This window comes from Pseudorca crassidens, chromosome 1 (assembly GCF_039906515.1).
Source record: "Pseudorca crassidens isolate mPseCra1 chromosome 1, mPseCra1.hap1, whole genome shotgun sequence".
NCBI lineage: Eukaryota > Metazoa > Chordata > Mammalia > Artiodactyla > Delphinidae > Pseudorca > Pseudorca crassidens.
This window is the reverse complement of record NC_090296.1, coordinates 65,091,249-65,113,766: the sequence shown is the minus strand read 5'-3', so window position 1 is coordinate 65,113,766 and position 22,518 is coordinate 65,091,249. Positions and strand designations below refer to the sequence as shown.

Below are 22,518 nucleotides of genomic sequence, written 5' to 3'. Positions count from 1 at the left end.
ATCATTTCTTTTACATGTAACCATCCTAACTAATGAATGCTGGTAGTATTTGTTTAAGCAGGTACCTTGGTCATTATTCTTGATTTGAACAAAACAGAAAAAAATTTTTTAAAGCATCCATATTTTTGCTAGTTTTGGACAAAATGCATAGCTTGTGTACCGATGAGGCTGACCGACAAGGCACAGATTAAGATGCTAATCCAAATACTACATCAAATGTGCAACCATCCTAGATTCTCAGCTACCCCAACTCATTGTCACATGAGCATTACTATGTACGTTATCAGAGCTGAACAACGGGCCTGCGACATTAACCACTATGGGAAGTGTGCATTTTTTCTTGATTAACGCACAGTAAATGATGAGAGTTTTCATACATTAATCATTGAAAATGCACTCGAGATTTTCACTTATTATGAGCTCTAATGTATAACCAACTGTTCCATTGCTTATGTCTTCTCTTTATACTAAATATGTATTTTCTTTCTCCAGATAAGCCAAGTCAGTCATGACTGTGCTGTGTTATTGGGTAGGTCAGCATCCAGCCTGTCCCTTTTTGAGGCAGGTCAGCTGGCCAACTCCAAAAAATAAACAAAGAGGGAAAACTTCAGCCGCTCTCTCAAAGTTAAGGATACAGGTGGGTCACCTGTTAAGTCTGTGCTCTCCAGAAAAGGAAGACACATGGATGGGTTGAGTGGAAAGAAAAGGCAAACACTTTGTCCAGAATCTCCCAACTATAGTGATTATCATGTCCTACGTTAAGTCTTTGATGACATTTGCTAATTTGAGGGTACCTTTGGTTAACGGAGGATAGCTTCAGACTGGTGGATGTGGAAATGCAGTTATGGTTGTGGGGTCCTAGATCTCTCCACTAGACCCTTTATGGATCCCTGGAAATAAGTACTTCAAAATCAGAAATAGGAAGAGGGTGACTGAGAATACAGAACTGGATTCTCTCAACTACTTTGCCAAAACCTATCTTTCCTTTTTGCTCTTGAGAGTCAGAAGAATATAGTAGAGCAATATTGAGAAGCAAACAAATTGATGAAGCTGGAAACGTGGTCCTGAACAGATGACAGTGAGTGTTGAAGCCAGCTTACCCAAGGCACTCTGTCTGAAGGTGTTGACGGACCAGGCTGTTAGCCATGGCTTTCAGAGCTTTGCATGGGGGAGGGTCTACCAAGGCTGAGGGCTGACCCTCTGTTGGCACGATGACAATGTTGGTTGGCCGTAACACTTTAATTCTGGACACCCCTTCACCCTGTGATCTGGAGGTAGTAGCAGTCGGGAGTTGAAAAAGGAAAGCCAGACATGGAGATGGGTGAGTTGAAATCGTCATGATATTTGAAGCTTCTGCAATAGAGGTGATAGAAATCCTCGATGCTTACCCAGGCTCAAGCCTCCTTAGCATCAAGTTTCCTGTCCTTTATTTGTACCCATCAATGCTATCGTCACTATTGCGTCACTAATGCAATACGTCACTAATTAAATAAAGAACACCTCTTAGCCAAAAAGAGAGGGCGTGAGCTCTGGGCGCAGACCCACTGACAACTGGGCAGCCCTGCCACTTCCCCAGCCCTGGGGCTGCCAGCCAAACCAGAACCCTGAGCTCCTCAGAGGCACAGGACCTCTCCCTTGCCAGTCTGGCAGCAAGTCACTTGGTTAAGGCTTCAGTTTGCAGGTGATGGATAGAACAGGGATCTAAGGCCAGCCCTCTGCATCTCTTCTCCTTCCCAGCTGATTCTGACACTTATCCATTTGGCAATGAGGAACAACAGCAGCAGCAAACCTTTAAATAAAGTTGCAGGCAGGACAAGAGGGAAGATATGCATTCAGCTGAGCATAAAGAAACTGGTCTTAGTCCTTTTGGGCTATAACTCTTACCCATCTTCACCTACCCCTAGACAAAGCATATTTATGTTGAACAACATGCTGAACAATTTGAAATCAACTTGGTCTCTGCACTGCATTGAAGGTAAGAGATAATGTATATTTTCAAGCCCAGAAGATAGTCTGTTCAAGCCAAGAAGATTGTTATCCAGTTTCAAAAATTAGAGAGAGTGAAGGACTTGGAAGAAAAGGAAGAATACCTTCGCTAATCCTTCATATCATGTAGTGAACAAGGCAAACCTTATTCGTGAGCATGAGTCTCAAAGAATGATGACAGCTAGCAGGCTTAAGAAACAATTCTGGGATGCTAAGGTAAGCTAACACCCTTAGATGTTTCTGCTTTTCTGTATCTCCTAGAAAACCATTATAAGGGCGGGGGAGGGGGGCTGACCTGGTAAACTCGCCACAGGCGTAAATCATGGCTTGTTCATCTTCATGTCCCCCCACAGTGCCTAGCTCAATGATTTATGAATAGTCTTGGCTCGGTGAAGATCTACTAAATACTGATGGATGAGGACACGTGGAAAAATGAAAACGAAACATGACTTGTCAAGAGTCAGTGATTCCACAAGAAATGACCATGTGGTTTGGCAGGATGGATTGAATTTCCACCAAGAAAGGAATGGCAAAATGGATAAAGCAGCAAGTTCATTCATTCCTGCCTTCGCAGGTAGTCCGGATGGCTGGCACAGAGTTGGCCATCGAGAAATGTTGGTTGGAGGGTGTGTGTGTCCACAGTACTATTTATTCTATATTCAGCAATAAGTTAGGTACCACAAATAGAGAAAGGAGGAAGAGGAAACAGCCCAAGCAGTTAGTAACTGGCTTAGAAAAACTCTGACAAGGTAGCCCATGGACAGCTAGTCAGATGGAGCTTAGATTCATAAGAAGGTACCATTTAACAGTGCACCCTCACAGATGAGCAGTGAGCTACCTAAACTCAGTCATCACCCAGAGACTCTTAGCAACCGAGAGAGACTCTCTTGTATAGAAATCACATCTCCTTAATTCTAGTGGTGAGGGTCTTTCTAGCCCACAATTGAATTGTTAACATTTTTAGAAGGTGCTGAACTGAAATCTTCCCTCTGGAGTTAAATGGACTAGATCTCAACCCTCTGCCATCTGAGTGGCCTTCAAATATGTGAAGATGGATATCAGAGTATCGATAAGTCTCTAGGTTAACTGTCACCTGTTCTTTCCATTGTTCCTCCAATGGCATCGTGGCAGGTCCCTTCACCATCCTAGTCACCCTCATCTGGGTGCACCAGAATTTGTCAAGGCCCCCGAATTGGTTTCCTATGGCTGCCTTACTACCACAAACTGTGTGGCTTGAAACAGCAGAAATGTATCGTCTCCCAATTCTGGAGACTTGAAGTCTGAATTCAAGGTGCCACAAAGGTAGATTCCCTCTGAAAGGCTCTGATGGAGAGTCTGCTCCTTGCTTCTCTCCTAGCTTCTGGTGGGGAACAGCAATCCTGGGCATTTCTTGATGCAACATTCTGATGTGTGCCTCTACCATCACATGGCCATCTTCTCCCTGTGTGTATCTGCATCTTCACCCGGAGTTCTCTCCGCTGTGCGTGTCTCTCCTCTACCAATAAGGACACCAGTCATATTGGATTAAGGGCCCACCCTACTCCAGTATGACCTCATCTTAACTAATTACCTCTGCAATGACCCTACCCTGAGAAGGAAATGGAACTAAAGTCACATGCTGAGGTATGGGGGGTTAGGACATCAACTCTTTGGAGGACACAACTCAACCCATAATGGCCCCTTTTAAAACGTGGCACCCCGGACCGATCACAGAGCTCCAGGTGTTATCTGGTGCCTGCCTGAGCTAAAAGTCCCATTACATCTTTTGCTCAGGACTCTGAGATTTTAATTAAAACAGTCTGAAACTGAAGTCACTTCTTAGCAGCCAGGCCAAATTGTTATTTCATCTTGAGCCTCTAGTCAACCAGAACACCTTGGTCTTTTCACAAACGTTTGACAAGGTAGGTCTCCCACCTCCTATACATATATAGCCCTCATGTAATGCTGGCATGTGCTTAGGGGAAAAGCAATTTAAGGAAAGAAGTTCACTTGTTCCCTAGGCATGGAAGGTGAGCAAGGGCCTGTCCCTGTGAAAACATCGCTCATTTTCATTGTACTCTATGTGCCCTCTGAGACGACTTCGCCCAGCCCTGCTGGAGAGGAGAGACCTGGCCCCAGCATTTATAGGACTCTGAACCCTGGGATAAAAGCACATAATGCATCCATAACAAATTCCCAGTGGGCTACTCTCTTGTAAATAAACTGAGGCAGGGAAAAACGACCACGAGAAGGAAACTGAAAGAATTAGAGAAACTACAGTATCAGCCATTACAGGAGCAGAAGTGGGGTGAGATGCCAAGACCCCTGATATGTACGTGTAAAATCATCCACTCAAATGTCAAATAAAAATCATGAGGCCAAACTCATCAACCTTCTGAAAATGAATAGACCTCTTTTTGTCTCCTTTCACGGACCAAAATCAAAGCGATTAGTGTAAGATTGTCTTGTACTTTCCTGGGGACAAAGCACAGTTGTTTTTTGTTCTGTTATCTTTCTACCGGCAGTCATGAGATACACCAACAGGAGTGACCCAGATAATGTTCCTCTGTTGAAATTTTTCTACAATAAAATTAATTTCTGTTTTAAAAATAATATATGCAAACTACTAAGACCACTTTAAGAAAAAAAAAAGGAGCAGAGGGTAAGGAGATGGCTCTTCCTTGTACTGAAGGACTTCTCAGATTTATAGCGGAAGTGTCAGAAACAGGATGTAATATCCCTGTGACCCTCCTACCTCCCCCCAAACAAAACCATTACACCCTTGATGAATTATTGACTTTAGAGTTTTATCTGTGCCATGAATAATCACAAACTTGGGAGTCTCAGGGCACAGTTCATAAACAAATAATTATATCATAATGATAATTTTTCAGGAATTACAACATCAATCACGGCCATGTTATTATCAAGTACATTTTCTGGTTGCCTCTATTCATCAAACCCTCCTCCCTCTCCACCCTTCCGCACCACACAAGCAAAACTCATCACCAGATTGCCTCTTATTTACACATCACTCAAAGCAGGACAGAGCAGACACACACAAAATGGGCCAACCCAGCATTTATGAGAGATGAGTTTTCATTAAGAAAGTTCAAATTAAATGCATTGAGAAAGATGCAGGGGAAAGAATTAATTATTCCAGACTCCCCCAAAGAAGCATCTTTGAAAAGATCTTATTTGGAAGATAAAAGCAGACAGAAGGTTTATTCCATTTCAGGCAGTTCTAGTACAAAAAAAAAAAGAGTCTCTGAAAGCCAAGGAAATAACAACCATGCGATAACATGTGCCCTGTTTAAATAATGGTGATACGTGTGCATCAAGCTTGAGCCCTGTTCTCACAGCTCCTCCTTCAGCTGGAAGAGGTGAGTGGAGGTGGGGACGGAACTCAGAACAGGTATAAATACTTTACCCAAGTCAATATACGAGTCAGGAACAGAGCTGCTCAGAACGTTCAGCTCTAAACCGCTTTACTAAAACTATTACAGAAGGTTAATAATTCCAAACACAGTAATGGTTTGTGCTTTGTGTGAAGCCCCCACAGTCAAACTGCTTTACTGAGTCATTGAACATCACTTAAGGTCACAGGCCTACCCTCCCTAGATAACAGGTGCATCTCACAATTCAGAAGAAAAATAGCAAAGCAGCATAGAGCAAGTACCCTCTTCAGAGAAAACTTTGTACAACAGGGTTAAATCCATCGTACACTGGTGCTTACCATTAACTCCCTGTATGAGAGAACTTTCTCATCGGCCTCTGCTTCTAACCGGCAAGCTATGCAGGCAAAGCAGTGTAATTCAGACCAACGAAGAGGGAGGACATTCAAACTCCTCAAAAGTAGATGTGAACCCAAGCACCTGAGACAATCCAATGGGTCCCCCAGTCACACTTCGCCCTCGAGGGCAGCCCTTGGGGACGTACTGCTTGCACTTAAATCAGATTCTCTTCTCCTTGGCGTTAAACTGTCCAGGAAAAGGTAGGGCTGGTGCCCAGCAGTGAGCAGCACAGGCGGGGGAGGCGACACGGCTGACACTGGGGACGTGGGCTCGTCCGACCAGCACCCCGCACCCGGGCCACCGCCGAGGCCGCCCCGGTGTTCAGGTGCCCGCATAATTCTTCGAAACCTTGGTCAGCCTTCTCTACCGCTCTCACTAAAACCTTCCAGTTCCTTGAACGTACCTAGTCTATTGGAGGTCACCTTGCCTTAAAATCAATCTTATTTAATATATAAACTCATTAAAGGAAGGGGCAGTGGGATGGGAAGGAGACAGATAGGACACCAGTCCGTGGCCCAGCAAGCTGATAAATCCGCCCTTCAAAGCCTCTCTCTCCCCCGGCCTACCCTTGTCTTCACAGGCAAACAACCCCCTCCCCCTCCCCCCCCCCCCACCCCAGGCAAGGGAGTACCAACTCTGGGGCGCGTTGCTCTCTCCTCACTGTGGCCAGCTCCCCTTACCGCCTGGTCCTGTGCCGTCCTCCCTCCCTCCTGCACAGAAGAGCTCCTCTGGGGTCCTTTCATTGTCTCTCCTGGGGCGCAATTTGACCTCCCTTGGCCGCCTCCCTCCCTTGCCTCCCCCCCTCCCCCCAGTCACCCCACTCAGCATGAGGAGGCCCTCAAGCGAGCCAATAACCCAAAGGTCCTTAGGCGAAACCTTCCCTTTTTAGAAAGCTGGGGAAGGACTGGCTGTAAACCCTTAACCTTTTTATTTGGGGATCACATTACAGGATCCCAAGGGCGCATATCAGCCTCCGATGGAAGCCCCCGCCCATCCTCTCCCTGGAGGTGGAAGCTGGGCGGTGGGCAAGGAGGGGAGAAACACGGCAGCTCATGACCCGCGCGGGGAAGCCGACGGCAGTCTGCACTGGCAGAGTCCACCCGGCACGAGCGGCTTCTCTAGTTCCTATCGAGTCATCCAGGAGGCCTCTGTCCCACACACCTGGACTTCACAAACCTCAGCAGACGCCTCTGCTTTGGAGTCACATGGATGGGGGGAGGGGAAGACTTATAAAAGGACGTTTTTCCCAATATGAAAATCTAACTACTGTTTCCTTAATAGCATTTTTCAGGATAAGGACACTAGCGCTTATTTTTCCTTTTTAACATTTTGAATAAATTGAAAGAAAGCTCAGATTGATTTCTCTGGTATTTACACCTGACTTTCCTACATGCTACACTAGATATTTACATAGAGTTTCCCAAGTTAGAGACATTTTTCAGACACTGATTAATCTGTAATTCTTTGAAGTAAGGAAGCATTATTATCTCCACTTTACAGATGTGGAAAACTAAGACACACAGGTTAATGACTTGCCCAGAGGTCAAACATACAGTCAATTGCAAGAGTGGGCTTTCAACAGAAGCTCCCCTTTCTGCCCTTAGGTTTAATTCAGGTTGCTTCTCAGCTCAGGTGCCCCTACTCACATCACAGCTGTCTCCTGCGTCTGGCCACCTCTTAAAACTTGCCTTAAAGGCCCTTTATATACTTTCTGAAAGGCCAGTGCTTTCCCTGCCTACTGTCAGCATTTGCCCTCTCCTATTCATGCCTTTGCTCGTAAGTGAGAAATAACGATTCCTCTCTGGAGCATTTTGTAATGGTTTTGCATCACTAAATAGTACCATTCTTTTCTTAATTTTTTTCATAATAAATGTAAGCCCTATAGCTCTGTCTAAACCTAGATAGAATCTGATGTTTTGTTTCATTTCTGGCAGTTGCCCTACAATCAATTCAGTGAGAATTTACACAAGCCAGGCCAGGATTATAAAGATGAATAAAGCATTACCCTCTGCCCTTAAGTTGTTCACAAAGTAGGGAAGGAGACAAATGTAAACGTTAATCATTACAACGGCCTGACAACAGGACATGACAGACATATAGACTGGGTGTCGGGGTTGCCCTAAGTAATGGCAATTAATTCAGGCTGAGAGGGCAGAGATGCTTAAAGCAAGTCTTGAAAGATAAGTAGGAGCTAATCGTGGGTGCTAGAGGGAGAGCAGTTCCTGGAAGGCACGGGCACCATCATGGAGGCAGGAGAGAGTCTGCAAAGAATCTGATATGCTGGAGTTTGGCCACACTCCCACACCATGTGGAGATGCGGCTAGAAGTCAGGTGACAAGCGCATGGAATGAGTTTAGCCCAAGCTTTTCTAGCCAAGCCCTGTGCCCTCGTGCAGGGCTGCCCCCACCAATGGAAGGGGTGCCTTGTTCTCACATAAAGTCAGGCTCCACTCACCAAGCCTTCCTTCTGCATCTGCTGGACTGCAAAGGGGTGTCTTCTTCTTGTTCATACAAAGGAGCCATGAAGACAGGCAGCAGCCCTGCAAGGGACTACCCTGAATACTAAGTTGAGGAGTTTGAATGGCGTCTTATGGGCAATGGGAAGTTCAGAGGATTTTATTCAGAGAAGTAACATAAGAGAGTTTTTGTATTTGAAAGATCACTCTGATGGCAGTTTGAAGGACAGCCTGGGTTAAACAGAGGCAGTCAGGAGGTGGTTGTAGTAATATCCCATGTGATAAAGGATGAACAGTGGTAGGGCTGCAAGGAAGTGGGGCTTGAGAGACTCAAGGAAGAGGTCTTGGTGATTGGTTACATATGGAGAGAGATTACGGAAAGACAGGAATAGATGACTCCCAGGTTGCCGGCTTTGAGATGGGTATTACAAGATGGTTTGAGACGGTTTACCAAGATAGGCAGAGAATATAGGAGAAAGGAAAGGTTTAAGAGAATGAATGAGTAGGAGGGGTTGAAGAATTCCATTTTAGAGGTGGTAAGTTTTAAGTGCTAACGGGGAATCCAGGTAGAAGTGTCCAGCGAGCAGTTGGAAAAATAGCTCTAGATCTCTGGAGAGAAATCTGTTTTAAAGATATAGGATCAGAAACATCACCGCTTAGACAGTAGGAGGAGCTGTAGGTCTACGGGACATTGCACAGGAGAGAGAGAGGGTAGGGAATGAGAAAGGGGCCAAGAATGGAGTGCTAGGGCATATCAGCGGAGCAGTCAGAGGAATGAGCTTATGACAGAAACGAGAAAAGTAAGAGGCAACGGGAAGTGAGTCACAGCAATCAGTGGAGAGGCTTTCAAAAAGGCCAGAAGAAGCAACATCACCAAAATGCTGTCCAAACACTAGGTAAGGACTGAAGTGTCAAATGGTTGTGCAGTGACAGCAAACGATGGCTACACTTTCTAGAATTTGGCAGTGAAGGAAATGAAAAAGAAAAGGCTTCATTCCTAAGGAACAACCTTGTATTTGACACTGATTGGTATGACCTTTCTTTGAAAAAGTATAATCCCTTCACCATTCATATCAAATGGGTACTGAACAAGCGGACCTGAGGAAAAGTTTCACCCTTGTGGAACCTGCCACGTCACCTGCTTCCTATGAGCATCGTATGGCTTTACCTAGAGCCTAGGCTCTGGAACAAACACTGCAGTCATAGAAGACACTGTGCATGCCCTGAGGGAAGACACACAGGATGCTGTGCATGTATCCAGAACTTACTGTCCTCTGACATTTTTTCCACAGAGAAATTAATTGACTTTGCTTGGCATGACCTCTCTGGTAATTTACAGTGGCTCTTGTGTGATATTCTATATTTTTAAAAAGAAACCTCTTTCCAAGAAAGATAAAGTAATGAAGTGTACAATTCGAGCTTTATTCCATAGAGAAAGATGAGTTTGTTCCCAAACCTGGATGAGACTGGGGTTGAGTCATACGGAGTCATCAACCCCAGGTAAGCCACTATAGCCAAATACCATTGTAACAAAGACTGTTGGTTGACTATCCAATATCCATTCTTTTTCTCCTTGGTAAAAGAGCCCAAAACTTTAGCTAGGCACAGTGCTTCCCAGAATAAAATATTCTATCTCCTATCCTCCCTTGCAGCTAAACATAACCATACCACAGGACAAAGTTCTAGCCAATGAGATCTGAGCACAGGATGGAACATCAAATAAAGCTGATTCACTGGAACAGCACAGTTCTGTTTTTGCCTTTTCTCCTTGTTCTAGCCTGTAACTAAGATGTAATAACTGGAGAACCCACAGCCATATTGGATCATGAAGTGACCTAAAACTGGAAGCTATGGACTAGGATAAGGGAGCAGAGTTTAGTTTTCTGATGACATCATGCCAGCCATGGACCACCTACTCCTGGACATCTTTTATATGAAACTGAATAAACTATCTTGTTTAAGCCATGTTATTGAGTGGCATGAGCTTATCTTGCTACTGAATTCAGCTCTTCATTGGTGTAGTTATTATATTAGATGCACGGCCTACTGGCTGTTTATCGCTAAAGCAAGTTCCCTAGTTCTTTCCTAAAGTCTGTCTTTTGACTTGCATTGCTCCTTACATATTCTAGCACAAGAATGGGAAAGCATGAGAAATCAAATGTGAGGGAAGCTAGAAGCTTCAACAATGTAGGAAGGATGCAGTGAGGTCCTTTAACTCTCTAGCAAAGAGTTGACAAGTGAGGATTCTAGATTACTCCACACATCTGAAGAGAAAAAGAATCCTGCAGGAAAGGTAAAGTACTTCACAATCAAAACCAGAACCAATTCTGGCTGCACAGACAATACACGGAAGTTCTGTATCCCATTTGTCGATAGGTGGAGTCTTCTGTGAAACACTCATCTCAGAAGCATCTTCTGAACTGTTCTTAAACAACAAGCATGGTCACAGCTCAAAGAAAAGGTCAAGAGGAATCTAGAGTGAACAACTTGGAGAATGAATCAGGGAGCCTCCCCCACATTAACTTTACTACCAGATTACAGTGAGAAGGTTTATGGCAAACTGATGTTTGGCATGGATGGAGTCGGGAAACCTTCTTAGTGGAAGCTAGACTAATAATGAGAACACAAAATGAGGCTACTAAGCAGCCCCCAGTTATCTGGAGACATGGCACAGTCCAAGCTGGGTGCTTTGAATGTTGCCTAATAAGAGGAACTGAAAATTCCACAAAGAAAACATCAGGTCATCACAAGAAGATAATCACAGATAACATTTACCATATACCAAGCACTTGTCATCCATTCTCTCATTGACCCAGTATTGGTAGGTGCTACTGTTATGTCTGTCTTACAGATTAAGAAGCTGAGATTCAGGGCTTTCCTGGTGGTGCAGTGGTTGAGAGTCTGCCTGCTAATGCAGAGGACACGGGTTCGAGCCCTGGTCTGGGAGGATCCCACATGCCGCAGAGCAACCAGGCCCGTGAGCCACAACTACTGAGCCTGCGCGTCTGGAGCCTGTGCTCTGCAACAAGAGAGGCCGCGATAGTGAGAGGCCCGTGCACCGCGATGGGCCCCTGCTTGCCACAACTAGAGAAAGCCCTCTCCCAGAAGCAAAGACTCAGCACAGCAAAAGTAAATAAATAAATGAATAAACTTCTACCCCCAACATAAAAAAAAGAAGCTGAGATTCAGAGAAGTTAGGTGAGTTGTTCAAAGTCTCATAACTAATAAGTGGTGGAGTCAGGATAATAACTCAGGTCTCCCTGGTTCCAAAGCTTGATTTGTCTTTAACCAGAAAGCTATGAGCATTTTTTTTTTCTTGCTGCGGAAGGGAATTCAGAGGAGAAAGTCATTTCTGAAAGCACCAGTACCTATTTTTTCTTTTAAATACTTTGTAAAACAGAGATTTTAAAAAACAACCAAAAAAATGTACTGAAAATAAAGAGGGCTTCTTCTTCTTCTTTTTTTTTTTTTTTTTTGCATATTTATTCTTTAATTTGTATCCAAGAGCTCTAACACTTAAAACTCAAAAGAGCTACAGCACTCATTTCTGGTTTAAAAAGTAGCTTACCCTAGGACAGTTGAAGACTGGTAGCCTGAGGGCTTAAGGCTGATGTGGAGATCTAGACATGACTGTGATTCTGGGGGTCTGGCCAGAACTGTCATCCACTAGGGTGACACTTACCCAGCACCCCTCTATGCAAGACCACAAAGCCTGCATGTCATTATAGCCTCTTCTAAGCCAGTTGCTGAGCCTCAAAGTGTGAATGGGGCAGGCATTCCAACATGACTACCATCACCTTGGGACAATGTCCAGTTTAAGTGTACAGGCCTGTTCTCCACACCACTTCTAAAACATGTTCCAGCTTTCCATCTTTTCTTGGGTGGAGGTTAAAAGAGGGCTTCTTGATAGTGACAAAATACTTGATTTACCAGAAATTTTAACATTTTACATTTTATTCCCTCATAACACAATCTAAACATTTACAAAGCCAAAAATTTCAAAACCACAAACTCACATCAATAATCATGTTGGAAGATGTAAACATATGTCTCTTGGAAATTGATAGAACAGGCAGGAAAAAAAATAAACAAGTATATAAATGATTTGAACATTATTAATAAACTTGACCTAATATATGCATATATAGAATACTGCAATCATTGAAATAGTGAACTTCTCAAGTCCATATAGAACATTTATAAAATCAATCATATACTGCACGTTAGCAAGTCTCAACAAATGTCTAAGGATTTCGATGTTCAGGTTCAGTATGTTCTCTCTCCATAATGCAATTAGGCTAGAAATCCATAACAAATAATAACTGGAAAATCACCATATGTTTGGAAATTAAGAAAAGATTCATAACTAAAGAAGGAATTATAATGGAAACCAGAAGATAACTGAACAATAATGAAAATACTAAATATCTAGGGTTCTGCTAAAGCATTACTTACAAGGGAATACATAACCCCATAAACATATATTAGAAGAGAAAAATGACTGAAAATTAATGTTAATCATCCATATCAAGAACGATCAAATTAATCCAAGGAAATAGAAGAAATGGAATCATAATAAAATCACAAATTAATAACTGAGAACACTCCAAAGAAAACAAATATCAGGTCATTGAAAGAAGATAATCACAGCATTCATTAATAGCAGAATGAAGAATCGTACCAGCCTTCCCCACTGACAATAAATAGAAAAACTGAACAAAATAAAAAATATTTTAAAAATATTTTCAAGGGGTCAATTCAAAACAAGAATATAACATTTGTAAATATTTATTCACCCAACACAGTAGCACCTAAATATATAAAGCAAATGTTAACATACCTAAAGGGACATACAGACAGCAATATAATACTAGTAGGGGACGACAATACCCCACTTGCAACAAAGAATAAATCGACCAGAAAGAAAAGCAGTATGAAAATATTGAACCTAAATGACACATCAGATCAGATGGACTTAACATACTTCTACAGAACATTCCATCCAAAAGCAACAGAATACACATTCTCCTCAAGCACACATGGAACATCCTCCAGAATTAATCATATGTTAGGCCATAAAGCAAGTCCCAATAAATTGAATAAGACTGAAACCATATCAAGCATCTTTTCTGACCACAATGGCATAAAACTAGGAATCAGTTACAAGAAAAGAACTAGAAAATTCACAAATATGTGGAGATTAAACAACATGCTACTGAACAACCAATTGGTCAGAGAATAAACCAAAGGAGAAAGCAAAAAATATCTTGAGACAGATGAAAATGGAAATACAGCATACCAAAACTTATGGGATGCAACGAAAGCAGTTCTAAAAGAGAATTTCATAGTAACAAATGCCCACATTAAGAAACAATAAATGTCTCAGATATGTGCACCCCAATGTTCAAGTCAGAATTATTTACAATTGCCAAGATATGGAAGCAACCTAAGTGTCCATCAAAAGATGAATGGATAAAGAAGATATGGTATATATAAAATGGAATACTACTTAGCCATAAAAAAGAATGAAATTTTGCCATTTGTAGCAACATGGATGGACTTGGAGAGTATTATGCTAAATGAAATAAGTCAGACAGAGAAAGACAAATAGTGTATGATATTGCTTATATGTGGAGCTAAAAAATACAACAAACTAGTGAATATAGCAAAAAAGAAGCAGATTCACAGATATGGAAAATAAACTAGTGGTTACCAATGGTGGGGAAGAGGTAATATATGGGTGAGGGAGTGGGAGGTACAAACTGTTGCATGTAAGATAGGCTCAGGGATGTATTGTACAGCACGAGGTATATAGCCCATATTTTGTAATAATTGTAAATAGAAAGTAACCTTTAAAAATTGTATAAAAAATGTTAAAAAAAATTTTTAAAGAAACAATGTGTGTTTCAAACAACCTAACTTTACACCTCACAGAACTAGGGGAGAAAAAGAACACACAAAGCCCAAAGTTGTAGAAGAAAGAAAATAACAAAGATGAGAGAGGGGGGAAAATGAAATGGAAACTAAAAAAGACAATTGTAAAGATCAACGAAATTAAGAGCTAGTTTTTTGAAAAGATAAACAAAATTAGCAAACCTTTAGCTAGACTAAACAAGAAAAAAAGAGAGGATGAAATAAATAAAATTAGAAAATAAAGAGGAGATACTACAACTGACAGCACAGAAATACATAGAATCATAAGAGGCTACTATGAACAGTTATGTGGCAAAAAATTGGACCTAGAAGAAATGAATACATTCTTAGAAACACACAAGACTGAATCATAAAGAAACAGAAAATCTGAACAGGCTGATTACTAGTAAGGACACTGAATTAGTAATCAAAAATTTCCCAACAACAACAAAAGCTCAGGACCAGGTAGCTACACCAGTAAATCCTATACTGGTGAGTTCTACCAAACAGTAAGGAAGAATTAACACCAATCCTTCCCAATTCTTCCAAAATAATTGAAGAGGAAGGGACACATCCAACTCATTTTACAGGGACATTTACTAACATTACCCTCATACCAAACCCAGACAAGGACACTACAAAAAGAGAAAATTACAGGTCAATATCCCTGCTGGACATAGAGGCAAAAATCCTCAACAAAATATTAGCAAACCAAATTCAACAATACATTAAAATGATCATATGCCATGATCAAATGGGATTTATTCCTGGGATGCACAACTCAATCAATGTCATACACCACATTAACAAAATGAAGGATAAAAATCATATGATTATCTCAATAAATCCAGACAAAGCACTTGACAAAATTCAACATCCATTCATGACAAAAACTCTTAATAAACTGGGTATAGAGGGAACACACCTCAACAATAAAGGCCATTATGACAAGCCCACAGCTGACATCATACTCAATGGTGAAAAGCTGAAAGCTTTTCCTCTAATATCAGGAACAAGATAAGGATGCTCACTCTCACCCCTTTTATTTAACATAGTACCAGAAGTCCTAGCTGGAGCAATTAGGCAAGAAAACAAAAAGGCATCCAAATTGGAAAAGAAATAGAACTGTCTCTATTTGCAGACGACATGATAGTATATATAGAAAACCCTAAAGACTCTACCAAAAACAAACAAAAAAAACTGTTAAAATTAATTTTTAAAATCTGTAAAATTACAATACACAAAAATCATTTGTATTTCTATACACTAATAACAGACTATCAGAAAGAGAAATTAAGAAAACAACCCCATTTTATGATTGCATCAAAAATAATAAAATACCTAGGGATAAATTCAACCAAGAGGTGAGAGATCTGTACACTGAAAACTATAAAACACTGATGAAAGAAACTGAAGATATAAATAAATGGAAAGATATTCCATGCTAATTGGAAGAATTAATATTGTTAAAATGTTCATATACCCAAAACAATGTACAAATTCAATGCAATTCCTATCAAAATTCCAATGGCATTTTTCACATAAATAGAACAAGCCTAAAACTTATATGGAACTACAAAAGATCTCAAATAGCCAAAGAAATCTTGAGAAAGAACAAGACTGGTGGCATGACACTTCCTGGTATCAAACTGTATTACAAAACTATAGTAACCAATACAGTATGATACTGGCATAAAAACAGACACATGGATCAATGGATCAGAACTGAGATCCCAGAAATCCACACATATATGGTCAATTAATTTACAACAAAGGAGCCAAGAATATACAATGGGGAAAGGATAGTGTCTTCAATAAATGGTGTTGGGAAAACTAGACAGCCACATAAAAAAAAAAGAAGGAAAGAAAGAAAGAAGGGAAGAAAGAAAGAAACTGAACCCCTATCTTACACCATACACAAAAATTAACTCAAAATGGATTGAAGACTTGAATGTAAGACCTAAACCATATAACTCCTAGAAGAAAACATAGGTAGTAAGCCCCTTGACAACTGTCTTGGTGACGATTTTTGAGATTTGATACCAAAAGCAAAGGCAAAAAAAGCAAAATAAATAAATGGGACTACATCAAACTATAAAGCTTCTACACAGTAAGGGAAACCATCAATAAGATGTAAAGGTAACCTACAAAATGGGAGAAAATTTGCAAATCATCTATCTAATATCCAAAATATATAAAGAACTCATAAAACTAAAAAAGAAAAAAATCCAATTAAAAGATGGACAGAGGATCTGAATAGACGTTTCTCCAAAGAAAACATACAGATGGCCAACAGGGACATGAGAAAGTGCACCACATCACTTACCATCAGGAAAATGCAAATCAAAACCACAATGAGATATCACCTCACAACTTTTAGAATGTCTGTCATCAAAAAGATGAGAGATAAGTGTTGGCGAGGATATGGAGAAAAGAGAACCCTTGTGCATTGTTGGTAGAAACGTAAATTGATGCAACCACTATGGAAAACAATATGGACGCTCCTCAAAAAATTAAAAATAGAACTACCATATGATCCAGCAATTCCACTTCTGGCTATTTATCTTAAGTAAATGAAAACATCATCTCAAAAAGATATCTGCACCTCCATATTCATTGCAGTATTGTTTACATTAGCCAAGACATGGAAACAATCTAAGTGTCCATCAATGGATAAAGAAAATGTAGTGTATATATAGAGAGGATTATTATTCAGCCATAAGACAGAAAGAAATTCTTCCATTTGTGACAACCTGGACTTTGAGAGCATTATGCTAAGTTAAACAGGTCAGACAGAGAAAGACAAATACCATATGATCTCACTTATATGTGGAATCTAAAAAAACTGAACTCATAAAAACAGAACAGATTGGTTGCTGCCAGAGGACGGGGTGGGGTGGGGTGTGGGAAACAGTGAAGGTGGTCAAAAGGTACAAACTTCTAGATATAATATAAAGTGCTAGGGATGTAATACAGCATAATGACTGGACTTAATACTATATTGTATAAGTGAAAGTTGCTGACTAGATCTTAAAATTCTCATCACAAGAAAAAAAATTGTAACTGTGAGGTGATGGATGTTAATTAAACTCAGTGTGGTGATCATTTCACAATATATACATACATCAAATTATGTCATACACCTCAAATTAATACAATATTATATGTCAATTACATCTCAATAAAATGGGCAGGAAAAAAGACTATGGGAACTTAATCACCACAAAAGAATACCAAGTATTGGACTAAGAGGAAACAGAGAAATTGACAAAAGGTCTCTAACTATGTGACCTGCTGGTCACTTCACCTATCTGCAGTCCAGTTGTTTTAACTCTAGAGTGACTTAAGTTTGGGTCAGATGACTTCTGAGAACCATAGAGAAGTTCTCTTTTTTTTTACATCTTTATTGGAGTATAATTGCTTTACAATGTTGTGTTACTTTCTGCTGTATTACAAAGTGAATCAGCTATATGTACACATATATCCCTGTATCCCCTCCCTCTTGAGCCTCCCTCCCACCCTCCCTATCTCACCCCTCTATGTGGTCACAAAGCACCAAGCTGATCTCCCTGTGCTATGCAGCTGTTTCCCACTAGCTATCTATTTTACATTTGGTAGTGTATATATGTTGATGTTACTCTCGCACTTCATCCCAGCTTCCCCTCCCCCCCGCCCCCTCATGTCCTCATCAGAACCTTTTTTTTTTTTTTAGATTCCACATATATGGGTTAGCACATGGTATTTGTTTTTCTCTTTCTGACTTACTTCACTCTGTATGACAGACACTAGGTCCATCCACCTCACTACAAATAAATCAATTTCATTCTTTTTTTTTTAAATTTTATTTATTTATTTTTGGCTGTGTTGGGTCTTCGTTTCTGTGCGTGGGCTTCCTCTAGTTGCAGCAAGTGGGGGCCACTCTTCATCGTGGTGCGCAGGCCTCTCACTGTCTCAGCCTCTCTTGTTGCAGAGCACAAGCTCCAGGTACGCAGGCTCAGTAGTTGTGGCTCACGGGCCTAGTTGCTCCGCGGCATGTGGGATCTTCCCAGACCAGGGCTCAAGCCCGGGTCCACTGCATTGGCAGGCAGATTCTCAACCACTGCACCACCAGGGAAGCCCCAATTTCATTCCTTTTTATGGCTGAGTAATATTCCATTGTATATATGTGCTACATCTTCTTTATCCACTCATCTGTCGATGGACATTTAGGTGGCTTCCATGTCCTGGCTATTGTAAATAGTGCTGCAATGAGTACTGTGGTACGTGTCTCTTTTTGAATTATGGTTTTCTCAGGGTATATGCCCAGTAGTGGGATTGCTGGGTCATATGGTAGTTCTATTTTTAGCTTTTTAAGGAACCTCCATACTATTCTCCACAGTGGCTGTATCAATTTACATTCCCACCAACAGTGCAAGAGGGTTCCCTTTTCTCTACACCCTCTCCAGCATTTATTGTTTGTAGATTTTTTGATGCTGGCCATTCTGACTGGTATGAGGTGATACCTCATTGTAGTTTTGATTTGCATTTCTCTAATGATTAGTGATGTTGAGCATTCTTTCATGTGACTGTTGGCAATCTGTGTATCTTCTTTGGAGAAATGTCTGTTTAGGTCTTCTGCCCAATTCTGGATTGGGTTGTTTGTTTTTTGGATATTGAGCTGCATGAGCTGCTTGTATATTTTGGAGATTAATCCTCTGTCAGTTGCTTGATTTGCAAATATTTTCTCCCATTCTCAGGGTTCTCTTTTCATCTTGTTTATGGTTTCCTTTGCGGTGCAAAAGCTTTTAAGTTTCATTAAGTTTCATTTGTTTATTTTTGTTTTTATTTCCATTACTCTAGGAGGTGGGTCAAAAAGGATCTTGCTGTGATTTATATCATAAAGTGTTCTGCCTATGTTCTCCTCTAAGAGTTTATAGTGTCTGGCCTTACATTTAGGTCTTTAATCCATTTTGAGTTTATTTTTGTGTATGGTGTTAGGGAGTGTTCTAATTTCATTCCTTTACATGTAGCTGTCCAGTTTTCCCAGCACGACTTCCTGAAGAGGCTGTCTTTTCTCCATTGTATATTCTTGCATCCTTTGTCAAAGATAAGGTGACCATATGTGCGTGGGTTTATCTCTGGGCTTTCTAACCTGTTCCATTGATCTGTATTTCTGTTTTTGTGCCAGTACCATACTGTCTTGATTACCTTAGCTTTGTAGAATAGTCTGAAGTCAGGGAGCCTGATTCCTCCAGCTCCGTTTTTCATTCTCAAGATTGCGTTGGCTATTTGGGGTCTTTTGTGTTTCCATACAAATTGTAAAATTTTTTGTTCTAGTTCTGTGAAAAATGCCATTGATAGTTTGATAGGGATTGCACTGAATCTGTAGATTGCTTTGGGTAGTATAGTCATTTTCATAATGTTGATTCTTTCAATCCAAGAACATGGTATATCTCTCCATTTGTTTGTATTTTCTTTGATTTCTTTCATCAGTATCTTACAGTTTTCTGCAAACAGGTCTTTTTTGTCTCCTTAGGTAGGTTTATTCCTAGGTATTTTATTCTTTTTGTTGCAATGGTAAATGGGAGTGTTTCCTAAATCTCTTTCTGATTTTTTGTTGTTAGTGTATAGGAATGCAAGAGATTCTGTGCATTAATTTTGTATCCTGCTACTTTACCAAATTCATTGATTAGCTCTAGTAGTTTTCTGGTGGCATCTTTAGGATTCTCTATGTATAGTATCATGTCAACTGCAAACAGTGACAGTTTTACTTCTTTTCTGATTTGGATTCCTTTTCTTTCTTTTTCTTCTCTGATTGCTGTGTCTAAAACTTCTACAACTATGTTGAATAATAGTGGTGAGAGTGGGCACCCTTGTCTTCTTCCTGATCTTAGATGAAATGATTTCAGTTTTTCACCATTGAGAATGATGTTGGCTGTGGGTTTGTCCTATATTATTATATTGGGGTAGGTTCCCTCTATGCCCACTTTCTGGAGAGTTTTTATCATAAAGCGGTGTTGAATTTTGTTGAAAGATTTTTCTGCATCTATTGAGATGATCATATTGTTTTATTCTTCAGTTTGTTAATATGATGTATCACATTGATTGATTGATTTGCATATATTGAAGAATCCTTGCATTCCTGGGATAAACCCCTCTTGATCATGGTATATGATCCTTTTAATGTGCTGTTGGATTCTGTCTGCTAGTATTTTGTTGAGGCTTTCTGCATCTGTGTTCATCACTGATATTGGCCTATAGTTTTTTTAGTGACATCTTTGTCTTGTTTTGGTATCAGAGTGATGGTGGCCTCATAGAATGAGTTTGGGAGTGTTCCTCCCTCTGCCATATTTTGGAAGAGTTTGAGAAGGATAGGTGTTAGCTCTTCTCTAAATGTTTGATAGAATTCACCTGTGAAGCCATCTGGCCCTGCACTTTTGTTTGTTGGAAGAGTTTTAATCACAGTCTCAATTTCAGTGCTTGTTATTGGTCTATTCATATTTTCTATTTCTTCCTGGTTCAGTCTTGGAAGATTGTACTTTTCTAAGAATTTGTCCATTTCTTCCAGGTTGTCCATTTTATTGACATATAGCTGCTTGTAGCAGTCTCTCATGATCCTTTGTATTTCTACAGTGCCAGTTGTTACTTCTCCTTTCTTATTTCTAATTCTGTTGATTTGAGTCTTCTCCCTTTTTTTCCTGATGAGTCTGGCTAATGGTTTACCGATTTTGTTTGTCTGAGGGGAAGTTCTCTTATCTGACCTCCACCTAGCTGACCATCTATTGATACATTCACTGATATGCTCTACTTCTGATCACAAATCCCCAGAGCATACTGCATTCTCACCACTGTTGGATTACTCTTAGGCTATGAATGATAATTTCCTGTTTACCAAGAGTCAGTTTATATAGACCTATTGCGCTTGTTATTGTAACAATGTATTTTGTTTAATTTTATATAAATATCCCTATTTGAGAACAAAAATAATTGTTTCTATGAGAATCAGGATGAGTGTTTTATAGAGATGATTTCATAAAGGAGAGTCACATTAAAAATTTGATATTGATGTCTATAAAACATTGAGGGGAAAAGAAGAATTCTACATGGATTCTGCTCTCAGATTATGTCAGTCATCTTTAAATTTGCACCTCTCTTTACATAAACTAAAATTTGGACAATGGACATGATGCATCTTGGATGTCATTTATGTAAGAAACATGATGCAGGACTCTAATTGGTACACTTGCACTAAAAAAAAAGCCTAGAATTTATAAATTTAATATGAAATGTTATAGGTACATACATGCATTGGATTTTCTATACTTTTTTAAAAAACAAATTCCCTGCCTCATGCAACTTTTTGATTAAACTGTCAGTCTTGATTTTGTTAGGTAACAAGGCCTCTGAAATTTCGTAACTGGAATTATGTTTATGCGAAATACTGTTCACTGAGTAGGTTTGTTAAGACACCCAGCTTCAATAAAATCTCCTTCTCAGCATTCTGAAATGGCTTAAATGTTGATTCTTCAATCCTTGTTTCTGTGCTTTTTATCACATCATCTGGCTTTTCTAAAGAACAGGTCAATTGGAGACAAGCAAGACCACCACGGGTACAAGCATTTGCAGTGCTGGAGCAAGTGAACAGGAGAGCAAGTTCACCTTTGGGTTCTCTGAAAATATCCATGCCCTGCGCTAGCCCCACTCTTTCACACAGTAACCTTTTGCTTCTACTGTAGCCTCAGTACCATTAGGTCGGACAGGAAATTTAGTAGAGAGAGCCTTATACTTCAAATGAGGAGACACAGGTCCTCAACATAAAAATGACCTTTACAAGACACTGTCTCGGTTTCCCTATGTTATTCTTGTTCCAAAATAAAGACATAAAGATAAATGAGGTCCAAAAAATTTATATAAATTTTCTTCAGAGTATTTAAAATTTTATCTGGTCTTAACACATTTTAATACAGATGAATTAATCAAATATCGAACTGTGTTCGGTATAGGAGTAGAGAGGGATAGAGAGAGATGGAAGACAGAAGTAGAATCAGAGAGAAGGCCGGCTCACTCTTGTCAATGTCCAGGGGCAATCAGACTGAAAAATACGGACTCACACTAACTAAAATGTACAGTTGACCTGAGGAAAGTAGCAGGCTGGCACTACATTAATTTAAAGTGAGAAATAGAAATGTCACACAGATTGGAATTACTCAGGTTGGCATGACAATCTCCTTTTCTCCCTGTAGTCAGGGAAAACCAAATGGTAATCAGAAGCCACTCATTACCATGAGAAATCACTGTGGAAGACTCAAATATTTAAAATCTGTATATTTTCTGCTTTCTCTCTCTACAGGAGCAGACCTTCACTAGAACCAGAAAACTGCTGTGAGGACACGGAAACAGAAAAGGGGGAGT

At 40.2% G+C, this 22,518-nt stretch overlaps 1 long non-coding RNA gene across 1 annotated transcript in view; it reads right to left on the bottom strand.

Moving 5' to 3' along the window:
* The window catches only part of LOC137224862 (uncharacterized), a 204,900-nt gene that overhangs the window by 130,086 nt on the left and 52,296 nt on the right, over positions 1-22,518 (bottom strand). The window lies entirely within an intron of this gene.